General features: G+C 41.0%; 1 pseudogene; it reads left to right on the top strand.

Annotated features, from left to right (window-relative positions):
- LOC150047305 (elongation factor 1-beta pseudogene) overlaps positions 1 to 26,802 on the top strand; it is an 82,245-nt pseudogene that overhangs the window by 42,052 nt on the left and 13,391 nt on the right.

The raw sequence follows: 26,802 nt of genomic DNA, 5'->3' as shown, positions 1-26,802 counted from the left end.
TTGTGAAATGGTAACTCCCTGTAAAATGCCCTAATAATAATGATAAAATTATATTAAAAAATTAATTTGTAGGCAAGCCAAACAAAACTGTTTATGAGCCGCCAGACTGTCATCTCTGTTTCTGTGAGCTGAGACCTTCTATGGGAAACTCAGGATCAGGGTCAGGGAGGGGCAGCATGCACTATTAGAGTGCAAGCCCAAAGCGTACAGTGAAACCTTAGCAACTGCTCACATCCTTCCCAGCTGTGTTCAGAATCCCACACACGTGTTCATTTCCATTCCTTACATGACCATATGAGCTGTGCTTCTGGAGAGCCAGCTACCTGCCACAATCCATCCTTCAGTTCAAATATTTCCTGTTGATCTCAAAGCCCAATAGAACATTATTAAAATAAGATATACACACACACATCACATACTGGAGCTTGATATTAGGGACTGAGAGCTGTCCTTTCATTTATTTATTTATTTATTTATGTATTTATTTATTTGCCACAGCTCCACTTCTTTTTGCAGGTTAATTGGACATAAGAGTCTTATAGATATTTCTGCCTGAACTGGCTTCAAACCTTGATCCTCTGGGCTCAGCCTCCTAAGTAACTAAGATTACAGGGATGGACCACCAGCACCTGGCTCAAGACATATGCTTTTAAAGTGTAGGTTTCCACCACTACTATCCATTATCTATTGCTTATATGTTAGGATAGCTATCTAGTTTTCATTTTTCCAACATGAGATATTAACGCCTTTAAGGGAAAAAAAAAACCATGGTCTGGTCTTTACCTAACACTAGAACTACTGTTTCTCTTCCATAGAAGAAACTTGCAGCCGCAGCAAGCATTCACCACAAATGACCTTCCTGAGCATATCAAGCATAGCTGATGACTGACATGACTCAAATCAAAACTTGGTTCTGGGTTTAGGCCTCACTGAATGGTTTAGTAGGTGAGACCTGAAAAGTACAAAGTCTAAAGCCTTTCACAGACATCTAGCACCAAAACAGATGTGAAAAATTGCCATTGTTTTAAAGAGAATGTATTTATAGACCTAAGACAGAAGACCACAGTGCAAGCAATATATAACCCAGCAACCTGTACCCATTATCTTTTTTTAAAAATGACCAGTGTACCAACCTCTAATTGTCCATTATTCAAAATGCCCTTGGCCGAGGCCTCCCAGAAAGGGTGAACAGCATTTCTCACCATACTCTCGTGAACATATTTGCTCTTTGCATATGAATTTGCTCTTTGCATATGAGCAAAGAGGCAGATGGCTTCAGATTAGAGTTATAGGGGACCACTCAGAGACCTTCAGGTTACTATATCTGGGACATTAGTCCTGGTTTGTTCCTAGGCTACACAGATAGACTTCCTGAATATGTATCTCTAATTTGCATCTTGTGAAATGAAGTCTTTATTCCTCTAGAGAAGGAATGCTCTTTATTTTATTCTTTTATTTTTATGTTTTCCTTGGGAGAAAGATGGCATCTAAACCTCTCTCTTTTTTTCTGGCCTGGGGCTTGAATTTGGGGTGTGGATGCATCCCTGGGCCCCTATGTGTCCAAGGCTCTACCACTTGAGCTACAGAGCAACTTCTTTTCCTGAGTAGTTTATTGGAGATAAGAGTCTCACAGACTTGTCTGCCTGGGCTGGCTTCAAGCTTCCATCCTTAGATCTTAGCACCTGGAGTAGCTAGGATGAGCCACTTACAGGCATGAGCCACCAGCATCAGGCTCCTGTATTTTTTCATTGGACAAATACATTGGGTAATGAGGATTCAAACCAAGCCAGTGAATCTCTGAAGGAGCTGACATTCAGGCAACTGTCACAGGGTCATTATGTCTGTGTTTTATAGAAGCCCTCATGGGGGTTTTGGTCTTAACTGAGAAGTTTAGTGGGATAATTCATTGTTGGCAATTAGCCATGAAAAGACCAGTGCACTATATCATGCCATGTGACATAGTACCATGGCTTAGCATATGGACATGCCAGCATCTGGACCTCCTCTGGAGTCCTAAAAGGGAGCTGGATTTTAAGGGATGCCTTCTGATCCTTGGAATCTTGAGATGGAATTGGGATTGAATCTTGGGCAGGCTGCTATGTCAGAGATGAGGGACTAGATACAATGAGAATCTGGTAAAAGCCAGTAAGTTATCTTAGGAATTGATTAAAAATTTGCAGTGAGTCCTTCTGTGTAAATTTTCATGAACTTCTTCGTGGTAATTAGTTTCATGGAATGTTGCCAAATGGCATATTCTTCCTACCCTGAGTCCCTTTCTAAGCACTCCTGGGAATGTCTGAAATATGAGATAAGCATTCTTAACCCAAAGTTTTATTAAAAACTTTAATTAACACAAATGCCAAATGACACACTCATTGCCATTAAGTAGGTAGACTACATGTAAATCTGTGAACCACTGAGTGATTTTAAAGCCATTTCCCTCAGCAAACCACAGCTTTCTTTCTCTTCCTGAGCTTGTGGGAGAGCCCTTGGGATGTATGCTGCCACCTTCAGCAACCCAGCCTCTCAGATCACCACTGCACACGGAACTTAATCTTAGTCAAGAATCCCCTCTCTGCTCTGTGTCAAATTCTCCCTTTTCCAGGAGTCCCACCCTGCATTCCCCTGAGATTCAGAGATCTCCTTCACTCTGCTTCTGGAGAGCCACAGGCTGCATTGGAACTTGTCTAACCTTGCCTCTGCCCAAGAAAAGCACACTGATGGGTGAAGTGGCTCACGCCTGTAATCGTAACTACTCAGAAGGCTTGTGACCTGAGGATTGTGGGTCAAAGCCAGCCTCATCAGGAAAGTCCCTGAGATGCTTATCTTCAATTAAATGCCAAATGATAGCTCAAATGATACAGTGCCAGTGTTGAGGGAAAAAGCTAAAGGATAGTGCCCCGGCCTTGAGTTCAGGCCTTACAATTGGCACAGAAAAAGAAAGAAAGTAAGAGAAAGAGAGAGGGAGGGAGGGAGAGAAGAAGGAAGGAAAGACCTATTATAGTACCTGGCACACAATAGAGCCTTCATTATTTACAGAATGAAGAAATAAAGATATTTGTCTGTTTCCATTTTCACTTTTCTGCTTTTAAAAACTCTTCTGGTTGTTCTCTTCCATATCCAGTAGGTCCACTAAGGATTGCTATGTTCCCTCAGCCCCTTAGCTCTAGATTACGTCTTATATTAAAATCATTTTGGGGGGGTTGTTTTATTGTGTTTTGTAATTCAACAGAGAGAAAGACAAGTGATCACTTTAGGAATGAGGAAAGAGGAACACACAATGCCAATTGCATTTTATGTAACAAAATATACAGTACTATGTACCTAACACTATGATAAACATTTTATTATTTTTTTTTATTTTACCAACAACCTTGAATGAAAATCGTATCAGGAGAAGTCTCTTTACTGCTTATTCTTGATACTTTAAAAGTTATTTTTATAAGAACATCGAATTATTTCTGGAGTCTCCTCTGTTCTTTAATTTATAGGTTAGTTTTCTTTTTTTTCTTTTTAATTTTTTATTGTAATTAATAAAAGGATTACATGATATTTGCCAGATAGAAGGTGCATTAATTCACATACATTGATACCCTTTCACATATCTTGGTACCCATTACCCTCCCCCTCACCCCCCACCTGTCTTGGTTTTCCCCCCTTCCCTATCAAATTTCAAAAAACCGAATACAAATAAATTCAATATATCAGATAACAAAGTGAGATACTGTAACAATATGAGATACATCCCAGTCACCAGCCTGCCAGTGCCTTGCTCAAACCTCTAATCCTAGCAACCCAGGAGACAGATCGAAGAATCCTGGCTTGAAGGTAGCCCCGGCAGACAATCTGAGTAAGTCTTATCCAAAAATCTGGAAGTAGAGGTGTGACTCAAAGTGGTAGACTACCAGCCTTGAACAGAAGAGACAAGTGAGAAAACAATGCCCTGAGTTCAATCCCTAGCATCGCTGCGCCCCCCCCCCTCAAAAAAGAAAAAAATGTCCTGGTTTTTCAACATAGGACATACAGAGTAACTAACTGGAGTTTTAGATTGTAGTAAAATGAATGATAAAGTCCCTATACCTTTGGATTGATGATTAGCAGGAAATAGAAACATATTTACAAAAGCTCATTAAAGGAACTAGAGAAAGTGAGAATGAAGAAAGCTAGGAAAGAAAGGAAGTGGTTAGAGAGAAATCAGTAGAGCTCGGAGCACTGTGTGAGCTAGATCTACTGCCACGAAAGTGTTGCTTAGCAAAGGAAGGCAAATACAGAGACGAACAGCTCACTTTGCCTGTGATCCTCTGCTAGGTTGTTTGACTGAACTGAGCATAGCTGACAGTGGCTAGATTTCCATACATCTTTGATGGAGTCAGCTGAGGGTGGCTGGCCCAGAAAGATGCAACCTGGAGGAACTCTGTGACTGTTCCTCGTGTGCCAACAGACTAACTTGGTTTTGTTTTTGTGGAAGTAGCTGACATCTGAGAGAGTGAGGGAGGGAGGATAAAGAGACAGCAGAGGCATCCACAACCTGGTGGAGTGTGGTACAGGGTTATTTATGCCTATTGGCTAAAGCAAGTTTCAAGACCAAACTAGACACAGGAGATGGGAAAATACCCTTCCTTCCTCCCTCCCTCCCTCCCTCCCTCCCTCCCTCCCTCCCTCCTTCCTTCCTTCCTTCCTTCCTTCCTTCCTTCCCATTTTTGCCCACTCTACCACTTGAGCCACAGCTCCACTTCCAGCTTTTCGGTGGCTAGTTACAGATAAAAGTCTCAGAATTTTTCTGCCTCGGCTGACTTTGGACTATAATTCTGAGAGCTCAGCCTCCTGAGGAGTTAGGATTGCAGGCATGAGTTTACCTATATCTTGCAGAGCAAATACTTTAAAGCTCCTGCAAGTGTAGAATAAGTCGAACAATCAGACAGTCTTCTTCAGGTGCTGGCAATAAGAGGCTAGGTAGTATACACAAAAGTTGGAAGGGAAGGTGGATATGGCAGGCATGAGAAACATCTCATGACTACTGCCAGCCACAGCACTGTCTGTCTGCTAAAGCTTCCAGTGCAGCTGAATGAGAGGACTGAGGGTCAGGGGGTATTAACCCCAGCTTTACCTATGTCCAAATCTACCAACTTTTCTGACCATCATCTCCTTAGGTGCCTGGTGAATGTTTTTTTGAAGGACAGGTTAAGATCTGTCTCAAGATATCTTTGTTTCCATTCATTCCCTGCCCTGCCCAAATTTTGAAAGAATCATCATCCTTGGAAATATGTGTTTCAAATGGTCTTCAGGGTTTGCCTGTCCTGAGGCTCTGAGTTCGAAGCTCAGTACTAAAAATAAATAAATTGATTAAAAAAATTGATCTTCTGGCTGGGAATTTGGCCTAGTGGTAGAGTGCTTGCCTAGCATGCATGAAGACCCGGGTTCGATTCCTCAGTACTATATACATAGAAAAAAGCCAGAAATGGTGCTGAAGCTCAAGTGGTAAAGCTCCAGCCTTGAGAAAAGTCCAAGGACAGGGCTCAGGCCCTGAGCTCAAGCCCAGGACTGGCAAAAAAAAAAAAAAAGATCTTCTGCCATAGTTCAGATGAGTGACATGGTAGGGAGATGCTGTGGCACTTGAGAAGACAGTCTCATGAGAAATCCTTGGAGAACAGAGAGCATGGCATGTCCTCAGAGGGACTCTTGAGACTCTCATCCAGCTTCTCTTCTGCTGCTTTCCCTATGATGGCCTGCCTTTAATGCTCAAAGCAAAAGGAGCCTCTTGGATTTAAGTGTGAATCTCCAGAGCCATGCACCAAATAACTTTTTTCTCTTTGTCAGTCAATCGGTTCATTACAGGGAAGAAAGGAAGGAAGGAAGGAAGGAAGGAAGGAAGGAAGGAAGGAAGGAAGGAGGGAGGGAGGGAGGGAGGGAGGGAGGGAGGGAAGGAGGGAGGGAGGGAGGGAAGGAGGGAAGGAAGGAGGGAGGGAAGGAGGGAAGGAGGGCAGGAACTTTCAAAAAGCATCATAAAATAAGGAAGAGCACAGTAAGCAATCCCATGTGGCACTTTTCTCCCGGAAGCTGGGCCAGCACTATCCACATGCTTTCAGAGATAGCTGCTCCCTCCCATGTGCAAGCAGCACTGAATGTGCACACTCTGCAGGCTGCACACACTCGCCGTGTGCTCTTCTCTGAGGCCTCACCCTCCTCAGCCCTCTGGAAGACGGCCAGACAATGCTTATCTTGTTTTTCCTTCACTGATGACCTTTCATGATGGATAACAGTTTGATGAAATCATAATGTTAAAATGGAATTCCTTTTGTCTTTGAAGTCTGTGTTTCAGACTTTTGGCTCCTTTACCAAAAGCAAAGGGTCACCCTGGATAAGAATGCAGGGGACAAAAGAGATGCAAACTGTTCCAGCTATGAGGAGAGGGTAAGATCCCATCACCTAGCACTTTCTCAGATGTGCCTAAACTCACTTAGTTCATTGTTAACCCAGAGGCTTTGTTTGCCTCCACAGACCTGAGCAGTGTGTCTGGAGACACTAATGTGGCTTTCACTGGAGGACGAGGAAAAGCTGTTTCCACAGTCTGAACACCTGCAGGAAGCCTGGAGTCGGTGGCTCATGCCTGTCCTCCTAGCTTCTTAGGGGACTGAGAAGAGAGGATTGAAATTTGAAGCCAATGTAGGCAGGACAGTCTCTGAGACTTTTATTTGCCATTAACCAGCAAAATCCCATTTGTACAGCTGTGGCTTAAGTGGTAGAGTGCCAAGCCTTGAGTAAATAAAGCTAAGAGACAGCACCCAGGCCCTGAGTTCAAGCTCCAAATCAGCACCAAAACAAAAACAAACAACAACAAAGCTTCCACAAGACTTGAGGTTATTTGGGCCATTCTATGCCTGTAGATAGGATGAGACATGCCTTTACTAAGGGGTTAGGTGATTACTAGGGGCCTGATAATGAGTCTGTGAGGAAACTATGTTTCTTTGATTCCAGTAAAACCCTTCTTACTATTCAATAATAATAATAATAATAATAATAATAATAATAATAATCCTTTTGTTTGATAAAGGAATCATTTTTCCACAAAGGCTTTTTTTTTTCCAAATTGGTTTTTCAGCCCTCTTATGGGGTTTTTCCTGGTAGCTCTAATAGTTTAATGCAATTCTACTTTTTAAAAAATTGGTTTCAAAAGCTCCATAAAGATGCTCTATCCCCTCCACCATGCCCTTTCTTCACAGCTCCACTGATGCTCAGAATGTTTGTATCCATAAATAAACCTGCCTTCTCCATGATTGGAGATGAGACAATGTGCACACATGCTGGGAAGAGATGATACGGGAATGTTACATTCACACAGACACACTGACAATAGACGCAGTTCTTTCCAGTAAGTTTTTATTAAGAAAGGTGCACGTGGGGTCTTCTAAGGAAAAGGAAACAGCCGAAGCAGCTGTCATTCTTTGAGAGCACTGTAGACTTTTGGAACATCCGTCCTGTGTTTTTTGGAATTTCCCATAATATCTGTGCTAAACAACAACAACACTGGTTTCCAGAAATCCACTTTGCGGGACAGTCTGGCATGCTGTGTACTGTGGAGGCTGGACAGATGGCCACTTGGGAAAAGCTCCTTGAGAAAGGACATCGTTGGTAATGAAATCATCCATTGAAGAGAGGCAAGGTGCTAATGGAATTTCCAGGAGTCTAGCTCCAAGCCCCACGGGTCACTTGCCTCCTCCCATGCTGCAGCTGCATTTGCAAGGCTTTCATAGAAACAATGCCATGGTACTATTTGGGCAAGCCTGCCTGCAACCTACCCTTCATCAGGGGATAATTTTTCTGCCCATGGTAAATCCTGTTGTGTACCTGTGGAAAGATCGGATGAGACCATGTTGTTGTCACAGTCGTATTCTAATGTGGACTCTTTGATTCTGCGAACACTCAACCAACTTTTCATTCTGTTGAAATTTCCTACCAGGCTCTTCAAATATACCACAGCCATTTCTCTGTGGAGACAAACCCATGGGTCTTACGCATTGATGTGGTCCTTTTAAAAATTATAAATAATTCTCTCTGATACATCACTCTCTGAGATCAGAGGATTAATGCAACGGAGAAAGGACAAAAATAAACTCAAGTTTTTGAATACACAGTTGGAGCGCCTGACCTAGTTCACACAATGGTCCCTCATAACTTTTCTGTAAGTTTAAGAAAGAGGATTTCATGACAGTAGGGTGAGGCAGGAAAGCTGGAGCTTTTGAAAGTTTCCAGACATAGTAGTTTTTAACCTCAGAATATTGGGATCATCTAAGGAAAAGTTTTAAATCCCCAGGTCTGCATGGTATCCTCAGGAAACTCTGTGTTAGGGAACTCTGTGTTAGACCCTGGACATTACTATCTTTTAAAAGTTTATCTGGCTGATTGGAACAACAGGACTGAGATCTTTATATGCATGTATGCCAGGCACCCATGTCTCACATCTGTAATCCTAGCTATTCAGGAAGTTGAGATCTGAAAATTATGGTTCAAAATCAGCCACATCTGAGAAATTGTTATTTCCAAATAACAAGCAAAAGGCCAGAGTGGGGAGATTGCTCAAGTGGTAGAGCCTCAACCTTGAGGGAGAAAAATCTAAGTAAGAGCACAAGGCCCTCATTTGAGTTCAACATAAACAAGAGGATTCACTGAGAGACGGACTTGAGATTCAAAGGTACATTTGCTATCTCTTTGTAATGTGGATGCACATTTCAGCTAGCTACCCATGTAAGGTAGACCAATAATGAATTGTGGAGAACATAGAAGCAGGAGGGTGTCACCAGGAAGCCAGTGGGTTTCGGGAGAGGTGTTTTTGAGGCGTTTAGGGTGAGCATGAGGTTGCCTAGAGATGGAAAACCAGAGGGCAAAAATGGTCCAGATGGAGATAATTTTAATACCCAAATCAAGAGAAGATAGGAGATTAGAACTAGGTAGAGGATGAAAATTGTGCCATTTCACATAAACCTAGGCACAGAAGTGCTTGCAGGAATAAGAAGCAAAGCTAGGCACCCTTGACTCATACCTATAACCCTAACTACTCAGTAGACTGAGATCTGAGAACCATGGCTGGAAGCCTGCCTGACAGGAAAGTCCCTGAGACTCTTTATTTCCAGTTAATTACCAAAATTCTGAAAGTAAAGCTGTGGCTCAAGTGGTAGAGTCCTAGCCTTGAGTGAAAAACAACTCAGCAAATGTGCTCAGGTCCTACATTCAAGCTTCAGAACCAGCACCCATTCCCCTACCTCCACCCCACCTCCCCCAAAAAGAAGAAGCAAATAACTAAAGCAAGTCAAGTTGGGCTGAATAAACTCAATAAGACAATGCCTCAAGTCGGTTATTAAGAGAGAAGAATGGAGATCTGGAAGGAGGAAGACACATTTCATCCAGCTCCAGGCCAAAGCTGGTACAGCCGGACAGAATGGTGAGTCCTTGTGCTTAGGACAGCTTCTGACACCCCTTTCTGAGAGTACAGGTGAGGTGCTTCACCTAGATGCTCCAGGAGTGATCCAGGCCTTAAAAAAAAGTCCTATTCTTTGTTCCAGTCTTGCCCACTCTCTTCACCAAGCCATCACTTCGGGTGCTGGAGATTATAGAAATGACAACACTTTCTCTGTCTGTGATTGCTTGAAGGGTTGATCTTTAATGCCCCCAATACCCAAGCTTCTGCTATATGCATTCCTATTAATATAATAGAAATCAGTGAACTACATACAACTTATGTAAAAGCTATTATGAAAATGTAGAAGGCACAAGGAAAGTTTAGTTCTTATTAAAAGAAAAGCTGAAGAGAGATGTGTATGATGAAGAAGGTATGAAATGGTAAAGATGTATTCACAGATGAATGAAACAGAGGAGAAAAAATCTAGTAGCAAGATTGTGAACATATGGGAATTTCAGACATGATAAATGTAGGTGTTTCTAGTCAGTGCTAAAACAAGCAAAAAAACAAAACAAAACAAAACAAAAAAACAACGAAGGGTAGTTGAAGAGTTATCCCAATGGACTATCCAACTGCAGAAACCTAGTTTCTCTGGTCAACCGCTGTGGGCAAGGAGAGAAAATACTGTCCTGAAATGCCAGCAACGTCATTAAGTCCCTGCACCAGTCTGTGATGTTACTGAAATGGGAGACGCAAGCTGTACAGTCAGTGTGAGATATGGATATGATTGCCAGATATGGTGGGACATCACTGTAATCCCAGTTCTTGGGAGGCCAAAGCTAGAGGATCACTAGTTCAGGGTGAGCCTGGGCTATGCAGTATAACTCTTCAAAAATAAACGTTTGAAAAAAAAACAGGAGGAGAAGGAAGAAAAGGGGGAACAGATAAGGGGAAGGAAAAGGAAGAAGGAGGGGAAGAAGGAAACAGAGATATGATAAGTCTGAGATACCACTAATTATGGTACCAAGGACTGAGCTCAAGAAGGCTGATTTTAGAAGAGTACTCAGGAAAAAAAAATGTACAATTTCCCTGTGACAAACATCCTTATGACACCAGAAATATTAGGATTGCTTATTCTAAGGTTTCGTTGATAATTTCTGGTAATATATGCATATATATAAAATCTATCTCTATTTTGCATACACTTGTTATTATATTATATAAATATATACATATATGTTTATATATAATCTATATGTATATACCAGGTATCAGCAAAGTACTTGCAGGCAAAGTTTGAGCCTGGTCTTGTTTAGGGGAAAATTAAGTTCATTGGCACTTAAGAGTACTCATTTGTTAACATGAGCGGCAGGGGTAGGGGGGAGGGAAATGGAGACCACGACATGAGAAAGGGTATCAATGTATGTGAAGTAATGCATCTTCTGTCTGGTCAATATAATGTAACCCTTCTATTCATTACAATAAATATATATGAAAAGAGTATTCATTTGTTATGTGCGACTAGTCAATGGATGCTTTTGCTCCATCATGACGGAATTCATTAGCTGCAAAAAAAGAAGCTGGAATAGAGATTCCCTCCTTGAACATTTGTTTGTTAAACTTGTCATTTAAAATATGATGTAAAAATCAACATTAATAAAAAAATTTAAAAAAAAAGAAGCTGGATAGAGACCAGATATTTCAAGCACTAACATCATAATAGGACAAGAAAAAGATCAGTGTAACTTAAGAGATGGAGCCCTGGGTCTAGAAATGACCTCTAGCCTGGGAGTTTGACCTAGTGCTAGAGTGCTTGCCTAGCATGCAAAAAGACCCAGGTTCAATTCCTCAGTATCACGTACATTAAAAAAAAAAGCTTGAAATGGTGCTGTGGCTCAAGTGGTAGAGCTCTAGCCTTGGGAAAGTCCAAGAACAGTGCTCAGACCCCGAGTTCAAGCCCCAGGACTGGCAGAAAGAAAGAAAGAAAGAAAGAAAGAAAGAAAGAAAGAAAGAAAGAAAGAAAGAAAGAAAGAAAGAAAGAAAGAAAGAAAGAGAAAGAGAGAGAGAAAGAAAGAAAGAAAGAAAAGAAAGAAAGAAAAAGTCATTTGATCTCTAGAATTCAATCTGTGTCTATTAACTCACTGGCTAGGGACAAACTTAGCTTACTGTCCCTAGACCTCAGTTTCTTGATTTCTAATAATAACATTAAAATCAGGTCCTTTCCTGTTCTAAAGAGTAGAATTCAAGAATGACTCCAGTAAGTTCAAAAGTAGGAATCAATGAGAAATGCATTCCATGGCATTATATTTCAATCTGAAAGATGTACCTTCTTATTTTCAAGGAACAATACTATTTTGTAAGGACTATTCATTGAGGAAAAAGCAAAGATAAGGATTTAGAAGGATGAAAAATAAAATTGCATTCATCATTTTTTCAAAGCATTTAACTCTTGACACAAATCAGTGATTTGACTGTTTGCCATGGAGAGACAATTGCATGTATTTGCATTTTTTTCAATGTGTGAGAATTTAATTTTTTAGAACCTGCTGTGTTTTTCAGACCTTTTAACTAATAGGCTTTTATCACCTTATGATTGCTTAATTTGCTCCTAATTGCTTTATGACAATACAATTTATTTTGATCACCTCTATCTTGCAGTTTTATTTTCTAATGAAGGGCTGAGGAGTTTATGTGTGTAACTATGCATCAGCTTTAATTTTTCAATTCTCTTTTCTTCCTTCTGATAGAGGCACAAGTGAAGAATTACACTAAGCCAGGTGTAGATGGCTCATGCCTGTAATCCTAGCTGCACAGGAGGCTGAGATTTGAGGATCAAAGTCCAAATCCAGTCTGGACAGAAAAGTGAACACCTTATCTCCAACTAACCAGCAAAAAGCCAAAAGTGGAGGTATGGCTCAATTAGCAGAGCAACAACCTTGAAGGCAAAAGTCAAGGGACAAGGTCCAAGCCCTTAGGTTAAGCCCAAGTTGCTAGCACCCAGGTTTTCCTAGATGGCAAAATCTCTACACACACTAAGTCCAATCTTACACTAGCCTGGGCTGTGTGCACACTTGCCACTAAGGCCTTTCAGGGATGTCCCTGTGGTACCTCGAGACTGTCTACACATGCACATTTTGCATATGAAGGGAGAAGGCTGGTCATCTAGAGGTGCAGAGCCCCCTTTTACACCCTTGTAATTTGTACTGTACGTCTCCATACACAATGTATGTTTGATTATTTTAATTCTGATTAAGTAGAAGAGTTCATTAGTTTGAAAACAACCTGAATAACTTCAGAGCTGATTTCCCCCCTTTGTCAAATTCTATAGTTACCATTTCTGACAAACCATCAGATCAGAATGAACAAGGGCTGAGGATGTAGCCTGATGGTAGAGCTCTAGCTCAGCCTGGAAAAGACCCCCCAGCTTCCACCTCCAACACTGAGAAAAATGAAAAAGCTCTAAGCATAAATACCTTCTGGATTTACTCAGCAGAGATCAGCTTGAATGCAGCTTGCACCTGTAGTACTAACAATAGCAACCTTCAAGGCACAGAAAATAAGTAAAAAAATCACAGAAAGTGAAACCCAGTAAGACAGGGTCAGCATTGAACAGGACAAAACCACCCGCATCCCTCTAAAACAGATAGCAACCCATGGCTTGTCTCCATAAACAGCTACCATGTCTTGAAAGTCTACTTTGTGTCAATTACTTTATATACCATTTCATTCCTTTTTTTCAGTGATAGGCTTTAGTGTCATCTCTAGACTGCATTGACTGAGGGGACATAAATGATATGTGGTAGAGCCAGGAATTCCACTCTTAAATTTATTAGCTCATTGGATCCAATAGCAACTCTGTAAAAATGACACAGCTGTTGTCACACTCTCTCGGACTAAGGAATAAGAGTCCTATGGGTGACTGGTTAAAAAAAAATGGATGGATTTCTGAGCCTGGATTCTTCAGAGAAATACTGTCTTTACCAATACCTGTAATGGAATCAGTCTAGAAAAAGGCATGCCATGCTGAACCCAATATCCATGCTTCACTCTTGGCCCTAGCCCAGTGGCTTCACCTCTTCAGACTTGTGGGACAGTGGCAAGTCCCTGTGATTCCTTCTAGACCTGAGCAAAATAACTCTATAGAATGCCCAGATGCAAAGATGTTCTTGCAGGTATTAGGGAAATCATGTCCATTGGTGTGGCCTAAATCACAACCAAGTCCCCAGTACAGTTCTGAGCGTCAGGTAGGTGTGAACCATCCTGTGACCCATATACCATCAGAACCCTCAGGTGACATAAGAAACCAAAGCCAGGAGCTTCATCAAGCTTTTTTGCGGATGAGTACCAGGACTGGGGTTTTGATTCCAGAGGTATTCACAGCTTTCTCTGTGAATCCACTCTGGCTGTAGTTTTGTGTAGAAAGGATACTGAAAACCCTCACCGTCAACTTTACAGGGTTTCTGCACAATCCATCTTATGAATGCTTTTAGTTGATGATGTTGAAATCCTGTTTACAAAACCGCTCAGTCACGTAACTGATGAAATCGTCTCCGACTCCATCAAATGCATGCAAGTTCTCAGGCGCCAATAAAATGATTTCAACCACTTTCACCACTTCAGCTGAGCCAAATTTCATGAGCGTGATCTCAGGGTCGTATGAAAGATATCTTGGTGAAGAGGCAATAAAGTCACCGAGTTGCTGAAAAGAAGTGAATTGCCTATTTCCTGAGAACGACATAGCCTTTCAAATATTCCTGCTTTGTAGATCTGTGGTTGACGACTAGCGAAATGCAGTACCAGATACCACATGAAAACAAAACTCGACGACCGATGTTGGGTTTCTAGAAGAAGGTGGCGTTATCAGTCAGAAATGATAAATAATGCAGAGAAAGCCTTTAGATTCTAATCCTTCAGCCATAGGTGTAAATTTGAAGCAGCAAAATTTGAAGCAGCCTGTCCCCCCACCGATAGTCTAATGGAGCCATGAGGATGATGAGATGGGCTTAGGGCCATCCCTGTGTGTTACCCCAAGTCCCTGAACCCACAAGTCACCTCTGTGCCTTCTCTCCCTGCCCCAAGGCAACCTTCAATTTCAGAAGGGCTCAGAATCAAACAGAAAGCAATTAGTGTGGCGGAACCTTGAAAAGAAACCAATAGCCCAAATCTAGAGGATTGCTTTTTTTTTTTTTTTCAGTAAGCCAGGATTTCCTTATTTGCAGAGAGAAACAACAAGAACAATTAAAAGTTTCAAATCATGTATAATTACTTTCAAGTTGGGTTTGGTGAAACATAAATAAATTTCATATCAGAGCTTTAGCCCAAGTCCGGAGCAGTTTGTTTGTTTTAGAGAAGGGCTGCTTTCATCTTTGGAGAGGATGTCATAAAAGCATATTTTTTTAAAAAATTACCATTGGCACCCAGTTTCCTATTTGATTACATTTTGGCTCACTGCCCTGCCAGTAATACATGGCTCCTATCTCAGTGACTCTAATTGGACAATAATCACATGTACCACTTACCTTCTCCCAACACCCCCCCCCACAAGACTGTAACAGTCAAATCTTGGAAGCCACAAGGAGTAGCTCAAATTATTTAAGAAAGTCGGTACTTTCCATTTTAATTTTCCTCAGGCAAATTCACCAGACCTCCCTGGAAACAGCGACACCAAGGTGCTAGCAGCTAGAAGCACCACATAGCAATTACAAGCTGAGAACTAAATGCCATAATTAACCAGACATACACTTTAATCTAAAACAAGTCAAAAATGTTGCTGGATCAAGAAAAAAGTAAAGAGAAACTCCATAATTATAATAAATTGGTGTAAGGTGGATGTGTTTCTTTTCAACTGATCAAATGAGGAAGATGTGTCTCTACACTGCTGTGGTCAAGTGTGTTACAATCCCATTGAACTACATAAAGGGATCCCTTGAATACATAACCATGTCCATTGTACACTCAAACCTAAAGGATGGACACTTTTCAATGGATCTGCTGCACACCAATTTCAAATGGATTTTTAAATAGGATTACAGATCCTTTTCATTGGCACTATTCTGACTGGATAGATAGATATAAAATAGTATAAGAGGGATAAAGAAAAGGAAGGATGGAGAGAAAGGAGGAGATGAAAGGAGAGAAGGAAAAGAGAGGAGGGGGGAAATGTGAGAAGTAGGGAGAAGAAAAAGAGAGAGATCTCTTCCAGGATCTGGGAAATGAAACAATTGGAAATAGATGAATATGCAAAGATATCATGGTAAGATGTAGCAAAGTTAAATTATCTTCCTAAGCCCAGGCACTCCAAGTCTTTCTGGTGCAGTTTGATCCACTAGTTTGAGGTTGACAAATGAAAACACTGGGTCATTCTGGAGACCCGTTACAAATAGCTCTTCTGGCTCCATTAATCTCTTTGTTTCCAGTTCTAATCACAATAAAATTTCTTTTTTAGACAGAAAAACAGGAAAGAACATATAGTCTAAATCTTCAGCTGAAAAAGAAGAGCCATGAGAATTGTTTCTCTCTCCTTCAACCTTGCTATAGATGTTTCTATGTGTGCTTCATAGGCTCAAAGTAAAGTCAACAGATGAGAAAACAGGTGATGATGATGATGATGATGATGATGATGATGATGACAACGACAACAACGACCATGATGATTGTGATGATGGCAGTTAAGATCTGCTCTGTATTTGTGTGTGTGTGTGTGTGTGTGTGTGTGTGTGTGTGTGTGTGTGCATGTGCCAGTATTGGGGATTGAACTCGGCCTTGGTCACTGTCCCTCCCAGCTCTACTTTCAGATTTTTAATAGTTAATTGGAAATAAGTGTCTCACAGACTTTCCTGCCCAGGTTCGCTTTGAACTTCCATTCTCAAATATTAGCCTCCTGAGTAGCTAGGTTCCAGGACTGAGCTACCAGCACCCAGATTGTTCTGTACTTCTTATGAGTCAGAACCTTTGTGCTTATTCTCCTACCATCCCTAAGAGGGGCTACAGAGCATTTTCAGAGGAAGGTAACTTGCCTGAGCTCATATGGCTGGAATATGCTGGTGGAGCCATGACTAAATTGGACAATGTATTGGTTCTGCCTGGCACTGCTGGCTCACGCCTGTAATTCTAACTACTTAGGAGGCTGAGGTCTGAGGATCATGGTTCAAAGCCAGCCAGGGCAGGAAAGCTCATGAAATTCTTACTACCAATAAAGCACCAAAAAGCTAGAACTGCGGCTCAAGTGGTAGAACTCCAACTGAACAAAAAGCTCAAGGACAGAGACCAGGCCCTGAATTCAAGCCCCCAGACTAGCACATATATACATACACACACACACACACACACACACACACACACACACACACACACACACCACACACACAAAATTAGTGTTTTCTTAACATCTTTGTGTCTCTCAGGCCCTTTATATCTGCTGTTCTCTTCAAATATGCCCTTTTTCTTGACAATTCTATAATCCAATAAGAGAAGGCTTTCCATCTGGCTAGTTCTCTAAGCTGGACCATCTACACCCCACACTATCCTCAACCTGATTGGTGTGTATAGCTTGTAACGTTATTGAAACGAGCCAATCTCCTTCTCCCATGGGAATCTCCCATGGTTATCTCGCCTTGTTGGTACTACCTGATCTGCCTCCCGCAGCCTGATCTGCTTCTGTTGTGTCCGTGGATAAATCTCCATACCTATCTGACACTCAATATCCTCCTCCCCAGCCAGTGAATATATGTGACTAAGAAACTGCTTTCTCCTTAATCTGCGAGGAGCTGGCTTTGTAGGTTAAGACTTTTCCTTTTCCTTAAGGTAGAGGATCCCCTTCCAGTGTGTGTGACAATTGAAATGGCAGCCCAACACTCTCAACCAGCTGCACCAGGAGCACCAGATACTGTTTTCAAACAAACAAGGTCACTTCCTTGGGAAGATCTGGTATGAAGCCAGGGAACTCCACAGCCAGTGGTGACCTCCCTGCTCTCATGAGGAGAAAGAAGCTACTAGAATATAGAAAACATGGTTCTTTCTCCTGGGTGGGCCTTCAGACATTACTCACATGGGTGATGGAGGGACTGGATCAACTAAATTGAACCCCAGGTGTGTGCAAAGCTGTGAGCAAAGCGAAATCTTGGAAAGCTGCACAGTGATAAGAGAATGCTGCAGGTACAAGCATCTGGCATTCACTAGCTGAGTGAGGTTGCTAAGACCTTAACAGTTAACTAGGTGTCAGTAATTCATGCCTGTAATTCTAACTACTCAGGAGGCTGACATCTTAGGATCAAGGTCCCAAGGAAAGTCGACGTGACTCTTATTTCCAATGAACTACAGAAAAGCCAGAAATGGCTCAAGTACTAGAGCACCAACCTTAAGAGACAAAGCTAAGGGACAGAGCATCCAGGCCCTGATTTCAAGCCCCAGTGTTGACACCAAAAATAGTCTCAGTCTCTGCATTTATAAGATAGACAAGGCAATGTACAAGGCTCATAGGATGATGAATGCCGATAATAAATGTCAGGGCACTTGGCACAGAGTTGAGGACACAATTAAAAGAAACCAAGAGATCCTTTGACCTTTCTTTTGTTCTGAGTTTTGCCTAAGGCTGGATCCGTGGATGAGCAGAGACTGGAGAATTAATCCAAATTAAGACAGGCATGGGGCAAGTGCCTCAAAGTCTGAAAGACAACGTTCTTCCTATCATGAGTCTTAGCCAATATCTATGTCACATATCTTTTTCCAAAAATAAAACTTTGGGGGCTAGTGGAGTTGTTTGTGCTCTGTTTTGTTTGCTGATGGTATTTTTGATAGTTATTTTATTTGTGGGTTCTACTGGCATTTGTAAGTTTGGGGGAGGGATGGTTTGAAACAGCATCTGGATGACTCATATCGCCTCTCTTAACTTGTTCTACCTTTTCTGTGAAAAGGTAACTGAGAAAAACCACATTCTTCCAGACCTCCATTTTCTAATTATTGGTTCAGATATGCTATAGATTCAATGCCATCTCTCTATTGCTGTGTGAACCTTATAGAGAATTCTTTCTCTATAGCATGGTCATGTCCATTTAGACTATTTGGTCTCTGGAGTTTCTGGCCAGGCCTCAATGTTCCAGTGATTTCTGGTGAAATAATTATCCCACAAGCAATAATGCCCTTAATCACTCCCATTTCCTATCTTGGTCAGGATCTTCAACCTATTTCAGGCTAAATGAATGAGACTTTTGCTTAATCTCATCTTGTTCAGAGTTTCAGTGAAGGTTCAAATTCCCCTGGAAGAAGTTTCTAGATGGGCTGCTTGCTTTTAATAGCTACGGAGATATGCTAGGCACTTGAAGATCACTCACATTTTTGAGGGTCTGGGGAAGGCAGGTTGTAGAGCAAAGCACACCTGTCCTCTGCTGCTTTGGAAGAAGGTAGCTCTACAGATGACACCTCAAAACAACCCAGGATCAAGCCATCCTTCGAATGGGGCAACCTTCATGAAGCAGCCTCCAGACAGAGGGTGCCTCTCGCCTGCCAGTTTCTCTCAGTAGTTCTTTGGCTGTCAACTGGAGGAGCCAGCATGTCCCAGAATGTTCCAGGTATCCTCCCTGAAGTACTTCTCCGTCCTCTCCTGTCTTGTCATTTCCTCACAGCAGCTATAGAACCAAAGCAGGCCAAATATCCAACACTAACACCAGAGACTCTCAAAGCCCAGGCAACCGAGAGATTACGTGAGCTGCAAGCACAAAGCCTCGCATTACTCAATTAGCTTGGCACGGGTTAAAAGCCTTTAGTTTTACTCAACAAACATTAAACAGTCCTTTCCTTGCTTTCCCTGCTTTTTCCTCCCCACCCCCCACACCCAGTCGCTGCCCTTAGCCCCTCCTCACCCCAGTCTCAAACCCCAGTTGTTTGTAATCACTATCCTGTCTTTCTTCTTGCTAAGATTTTTTTGTTTTGGTTTGGTTTTGGTCTTTCACCAAGATATATTTTTGTTTCTTGGAAAAACAAAGGCAGAGTTTGTCTAATCAACACATCAGTCCACTTCGCTTCAGAGCCAACCTTGCTTCTGGAAGACCTCGTGGACCCCGACTGCCTTATGAAATGTGCCAACAAGTCTTTTGTTGGTTAGGGTTTAAAATAGCCTGGTTATTCCTGGTAAGGTCTGTCACGGGCTTGGTCCCATAGGTCTTCCCAGATCACTTTGTTTTTTCACTCTGAGTCCCTGAAAATCTCCCCAAGTATCCACGCTTTCATCCCTTGTGTTAGCACATGACCTTTTACTGAATGGATTATGAGTAACTGTATTTTGTGGCTCCATCCTTAGTGGTATATCACAGTCTATGCCGACTCTCAGCTCCCTACCGCCCAGCTGCCACCAGCCTGGCCCTGCTGACCAACACATGAAATTTAGAGTGCCATGTACCAGAGGCTCACAACTGCAATCCCAACTACTCAGGAAGCTGAGATCTGAGCATCACAGTTTGAAGCCAGCCTGGACAGGAATATCTGTAGAGACTCTTATCTCCAATGACCCCCCCTCCAGAAAACCAGAAGAGGCACTGTTGCTCAAAGTGGTAGAGCACTAGCCTTAAGAGAAAAACACAGGGGTAGTGCCCAAACCCTGAGTTCAAGCCCCACAACCAACAAAATCAAATAATCGTAGAGCAAGGAAAAGAGAATAATAAACATGTAATTATTTCAGCGGTACTTGGGATTATACATATGATTTGCTTTTGTGCTAGTACTAGGGTTTGTATTCAGGGCCAGGGCATATGTTGGTAAAAATCAGACTTTGGTGTGTGTGTGTGTGTGTGCATTTCCTTACTGTTATATATTTCCTTACTGTAGAGAAGTTTATATATTTCCTTACTATAGAGGAATATGTACATTTCCTTACTATTACAGAAGTATATATATTTAACACATGATGTGTGTTACCTTACAGAAGAGGCTTTGTTTTCAGCCAGAGGCTATTTGGATCTTTATAACCTCATTTCTGGGACATACAAAATTATGGCTACAGGTAAAATCCAGAAAAGATGACAGGAACCAATAAGAAGCATCCATATCTACCTGCCAAGTACCAAATGGCTTCTCAGAACTAAACAGCCACTGGCCAAATATTCTCCAGTCCTGATACACCTCATCCTCTGAGTTTATTTTAAAAAGTACTTTACTTGGTTTGAGAAGCCCTAAGAAATCCTAACACATAATTAAGTGCTTATCACTATTTAATTAAAGAGTCATCTTTTCCATTTCACTGATACGTCCCAGTTTCTTGTATGATCTAGTACATACTTACAGCTCGAAAGAGAAATTATTCGTGACTATTAATGCATGACCAGCCATTCATGAACCACTCCTTGAAGACACTTTTCTCCATTCAAAAGTCACTTGAGAGAAAGCTCTTTGACAAACTCTTCTCTCATCTGTTTGACTTTGTAAATTATTATCATAATCTTTAAGCAGTTTTACAAATGAGTTGCTGTTTAACAAAGCAGTTTATGAATACGATATATCATGATCAATATCATCTCTTTGTATTTGACTTTTAGCACCTAGCTTTCAATTTTGTTCACTTTAGGCTGTAAGTTTGTTGTAAATATTCTTCATTAAGCACATTAGTACTTCATATAAAAAGAATGCCATTAATTTGAGAGTAGTTTAGAAATATCCTGAACAAAATAGAGGAAAATGATTCTGTAATGGTTTGAAATGTATCTCCTTGTTTGGTTTGAAAATCAAAGGTTTTCTCAGAAGGATCCTATGACTATGCTTCTGATGTAAATTTATTTGATAGATTATGCCCTCATATTTGGACCTATATCCAAGCCATTTTACATGATTCTGACAAAATGTTTCCTACAATTCAAAACCTTCCTAACATCTGCTATTACATTTGATTATTTTGAAAACCGGTAGCTGAATTCTTCAAATAACAGCAACAAAATTGCTTCTATAGCAAAATACAATGGTTAGTGTCATATGTGTTTATTTTATTAGCTGTTTGTGTGTGTGTGTGTGTGTGTGTGTGTGTGTGTGTGTGTGTGTGTGTGTGTAGAATATACTGGATCTTGAACTCAAGTCCTAAAGCTCTCACTTGGCTTTTTCCACTCATGGTTGGTGTTCTGCCACTTGAGCCATACTTCCACCTCTGGCTTTTTGCTGGTTAATTGGAGATAGGAGTCTTCAGAATTTGTCTGGCCAGGCTGGCCTGAAGCTTTGATCCTCAAACCTCAGCCTCCTGAGGAGCTAGAATAATAGATATGAGTCATTAATGTTGGAGAGTTTTTTTGTTGTTTGGGTTTGGTTTTTAACATTCACTGAAGCTTAATAGAGATGAGAATAACAAAAGTATAGATGTGTGAACAAAGAGGTATCTTGACCACTATATGTTACTGTGGCTTTTATAAATCAATAAAATGAAGTCCTTGTGTCCTACTCAAATCTTAATAGAGCTACCAGCATCCAGATCTAAACTTTCTCTGAGTCCTCCCATATGCAATCTGAAGAACACCCTGTAATATTCTAAATGATTGTTTATGTGTATCTGTGTTTGTTGCTGAGTAATAAGCATGGTTATATTTATTCACTTGTAAAAATTTACCAAATTCTTATTACATGTCAATTACTGTTCTAGATGTTGGGTGCACAGCAATAAATAATAGGACGAAATCCCCAACTGTGTGGAGCTTGAACTAGTATGGATGCAAGAACAAAACAAGGAGGTGTCAAAACAAGGACAAAGAACAAAACAAGGAAAAGAAAATATAAGATATGTGAGATAGTAATGGTGGTGATGCATGAAAATAAAGTGGAGATGGTGAAAATCACTTTAGCAGAGGGTGTCACTTTTGACAGAATAGTCCAAGTATTTATCTCCAGTATGAAGGACCTTCCTGTGAGTAAAATAAAAAAAATTAGAAGAAAAACGTGTGTCAGTGGGGTTTACTTCTGTAATCGTTCTTAACTAGGAGGGTGAGAGTTAGAGATCCTGGTCCAAAGTCAGCTCAGGCAAGAAAGTCCATGAGACTCTTACCTCTGAAAAACTACTGAGAAAAAGCTGGAAGTGGTGCTGTGTCTTGCATAGTAGAGTACTACTTTTTTTTTGTCTGTTGTGCAGCTTGAATTCTGGACCTGGGTGCTGTCTCTGAGCATTTCAGCTACTACCCTACCCTTGAAGCCACAGCCCCACTTCCAGTTTTCTAATGGTTAATTGAAGCTAAGAGTCTCACAGTCTTTAGTGCCCAGGCTAGCTTTGAACCGTGATCCTCAGATCTCAGCTTGAGCAATAGTTTTAAGCAAACAAAGTTCAGAGTCAGCACCTGGGCCCAGAGTTGAAGCCCCAGGACTAGCAAAATATTAATTAATTATCACATAAATATAAGTAAAACAAATATAATTATTATAAAGTTTCTAGGTGACATTATTGTTCAATCATTTATATAAGTTATAGTTAATTCATCAATATCTACTATGTGGCAGGCATTATTACAATACATTGGTAAGATGCTTTGAATTGCATATAAAAATAAACCTGATTCAAAGTATCTTATTAATAAAGGAAATATGTGAGGCCAAAATAACTGAAAAGTGTATAGTGCCTCCAGCTAGACTTCAGCCATTGACTCCACCAGCCAAACTTGGAAGGCCATTTCTTTGTCATCAATTTCTCTGCTTTCATGGTCTCTACATCATCTCCTGCTGGTTCCAAGATGGCTGCCTGCTCTTCCTGGGCAAAGTTTCTTTGGCCCATATGTCTCAGAAAAATTCTAACATCCATTGTGACTGAAGCACTTTGTGTCCCAAGCAGTTTTTGATTGAATGCTATAACCAAAGGAAGAGATTCAAGCATATAATTAGCCCTGGGTCACAGCTGTGGCCATTTTCTCTGGAACCCAAGTATCAACAAGTGGACATAAGTTCTGTGGACATGGAAAAATTTAAGAATGGATGCCAACAATGTAGTGCCACTACCTCTAATTAAACATAAAAAAGATTGGCCTGGTCCTTTCAATGTATCTTCTAAATTTTCTAAATGCAGGCATGTAGTTTATCTTCTTGCCCATAATGTATGATTTATATATGCGTGTGTGTACATATATACATATATGTATGTACATAAATATATATTCAATAAGTTTCATTTATCTGTTAGCTAAAGCTTATACTGTATAGATGAAAGAAAGCAATGGATTTTAAGATGCCTCTGGCTCTACTTTGGACTAGAACGGGAAGATCTTCTCTAGCTAGGACCACTCAATACAGAACTGAGTCTAGACACCACAGAGTTGATTCTTTTGGACTTTCTTTAACACTGTTTAGAAAGACAGGGTTTGGGGCTGGCCCTTATACCTCATTAGACGAGAGGCAATGGAGAATTCCACTTTGTACTACCTTCGATCACTAGCAGTAAGTAGCCTTGCAGAGAAAATTCTAATTATGAAGGAGGCGGCGGTCAAGAGGAAGCTATAAAAACTGAGAATGGTGATAGAACTGGGAGGCAAGAAGCAAGTCAACAACGAAGTCAACAACAATCACTTGTGACAGAAGGGGCAGAGGAACTACCGGAAATGGTTGCAACAAATGGCGTGATTGTGGAAGAACACCAGGCAGGATGGGATGAAGAGCCCTAAGATCCTGCAGGGAGCTCTGCTTTCAACATATCCTCCATGTGAGTGCGGTCACATTGTCTTCAATGGCCACATAGTAAATGAGGAACTTAGGTTAATCAAACTATTAGTTTTATTGTTATTTAGAGAATGAACCTCAAAACCCACAAGTGGTTGCTCAACCTAAAACAAAACAAAACAATTGTATCTCCTGCTACTCCATAAATAATCATCACCCATGTGAAACTAAACAGGAAATGAAAGAACGTAGCTCATCTCTGGAGGGATGCACCAATGTGAATTGTCAGAGCAGCCATGACAACACTGACCTTGGCCAGATGCCCTTGTTGATTACTATGTCCCTGGGGATACAAAATAAGGTACAGTACTTGATGGGGATATGGTGTTTGGCACTTGAGCAAGCTGATTGGAATCCCTGTGGGTGGTAAACTGTTGTCTCGGAGCAACAAGTTTCAGCACTCAGTGTGGTATTTTTGTGTCATGTTCTCAGAGATGAAGCATGTTTCGGTGGTAATCTGTTCCCACGAAAGCATGCACAAATTGTTCCTCCTACAGGTATGTCCTTTGACTTTGATGGAGCAGGGAATACATTTTGTTTTGTGTAAGGCACTATAGAGATTTGATAAGCTCCTCCTTCCAATTAAGAACAGAAGTTGTCAGGTGTTGAGCGTTCTCTAGGTGTCAGATCCTATCCTAGGCTTTTTGCATGGATCCCATTGTCATATTCTTGCCCTTGCTTTGAATCTGAGTACGATGTCCTCATTGGTGGTAGTAGAGGTTCTTCTCCTCTCTTCCTCTCTTCCTCCTCCTCTTCCTTTCTTCTTTCTTTTCCCTTCTCCTCCTCCTTCTTCTTTTCTACATCCGCCTTCATTATTTTTCAAGCAAGGTCTCTCATCTATTCCTCTCTGGCCTATCCACAGTCTCCTTATATACACGTCCCACATAGCTAGGGTGAGAGCACATACCACCATGATCTGCTATTGATTAATATGGACTCTTTTCTTGACTTTCTTGGATGGGCCTTGAATTGAAATTCTCCTGATCTCTATCTACCTCCCAAGCAACTCAGGAATGAGTCCTCAGTACCTAGCCTATCCTTCATTTTCAACTGAAAACTTAGAGAGTTTAAGTGATTTTCTTGGTGTCATGTCACTCAGACATCTTGACATTGAGGTCTTTATAATTTAAAATCCACCAGAGTGGGAACAGGATATGTCACCTAAACGCTTGCCCCCAATGGAATTGCTATTTCTTTTGTTTTAGCCCTTGGATATTTGCCTGGAAGTGAGTGGGAGTCTGTCTTGACTCACTCACCTGTCATTCCACGGCTTTTGATGTCACTGATGAGTTGAAATGCCCCAATCTGAACTCTGGGTTCAGATATCCCATGCCTGAGGTATTGCTCCCTCTCAGACAGCAAGCTAACTCTGTCATTTGCTACGAATTCTTGATGGCTACTTTGTTTGGAATCAGGTTTATGCTTGCCTGAGGACTGAGAATTTGGAGTGTCTTGACTAATTCAGCTTTTGGTAAAATATTATCAGTGCATATTCGTCGAATTCTTGGCTTCTTAAATAATTTAGAATATCTAGAAAGGGTATGTCCCACTATGGGTAGAGTTATGGGTTATACTGAACAGTCCATTGGTGGAACACTAGAAGTCATTAATCTTATTCCAACTTTCAACTCTCGCTGTTTCCATTCCTCACACAGGGCTATTAGCCATTAGCCCCTTTTCATTTTATTGTCCATACATAGTTTCTATTGAATTTCATGCAGCCAATCAAAACCAATGAGGTAAATTATTGTGAAGAATTACCAAAATATAGCCATAGTATCCAGTAAAATTCCAAGTAAAGAATAGTAAATGAATTACTATACATAAAAATGTGTTTATGTACATATGTGACTTAGGAAATATAGTGGAAGAACTTGGAATATTGACTGCTCTACAGTTTTCTAAAGTACTATGCTTATATTTACTTCTTTAAAGCATCACTCTTATAAATTCAAGAAAAATGGACCTTTAAATTTGTAACTGAAGAGTATTAAATCTCTAGCTTTTGAATATTATCCTTAAAAAATCTATGGGTTGTCAAACATGAGTGACTTATGCCTGCAACCCTAGCTCCTCAGAAGGCTAACATCTGAGGATGGTGGTTCAGTCAGCTCAGGCCTGAAAGCCCAGGAAACTCTAATCTCCAATTAACCACCAAAAAACTGGAAGTTGAGCTATGACTCAAGTGGTGGAGAGGTAAATTTGAGCCCAAAAGCCCAGGGACAGTCCCAAGCCCTGAGTTCAAGCCCTAGGACTGGCACAAAAGCAAACAAACAAAAATACATTGTCCACACTGGCTTCAAATTCCTGGGCTTAAATGATTCTCCAGCCTCCTGAACAACTGGGACTACAGGTGTGTACTGCCAGAGTGATGCTAACAGACATCCTTAAATTGTTTGATGCCACTTGCTTCAAGAAATGGCATTCCAAGCATCCTAGTCCCGCCCCCCACCTCCAGCAGGCAGTCTTACCAGTCACCTTTCTGAGCTGCCTAGCACATGGAAGACCAGGGAGAGTTGTAAAATGCACACGTCTACCTGGTCTTTCATCCTGAAGGAAGCTACAGGACAGCTGTATGTCAATCTTGTGGATTCTACAGAGAAAAAACTACTGTAGATTCTTGGTCTTCATCAAAAAAATTCTGCTCAGCCTGAGTTTGATCATCATTGTTAATAGTAAAATATTAACGAATGCCTCGCTTCCTTCTTTGACAGCATTGTTTTAAGTTGAATCCTTCAACTTTGAAA

This window comes from Megascapheus bottae, chromosome 23 (assembly GCF_031878675.1).
Source record: "Megascapheus bottae isolate mThoBot1 chromosome 23, mThoBot2.hap1, whole genome shotgun sequence".
Lineage (NCBI taxonomy): Eukaryota > Metazoa > Chordata > Mammalia > Rodentia > Geomyidae > Megascapheus > Megascapheus bottae.
This window is presented reverse-complemented; position numbering and strand designations above follow the sequence as displayed.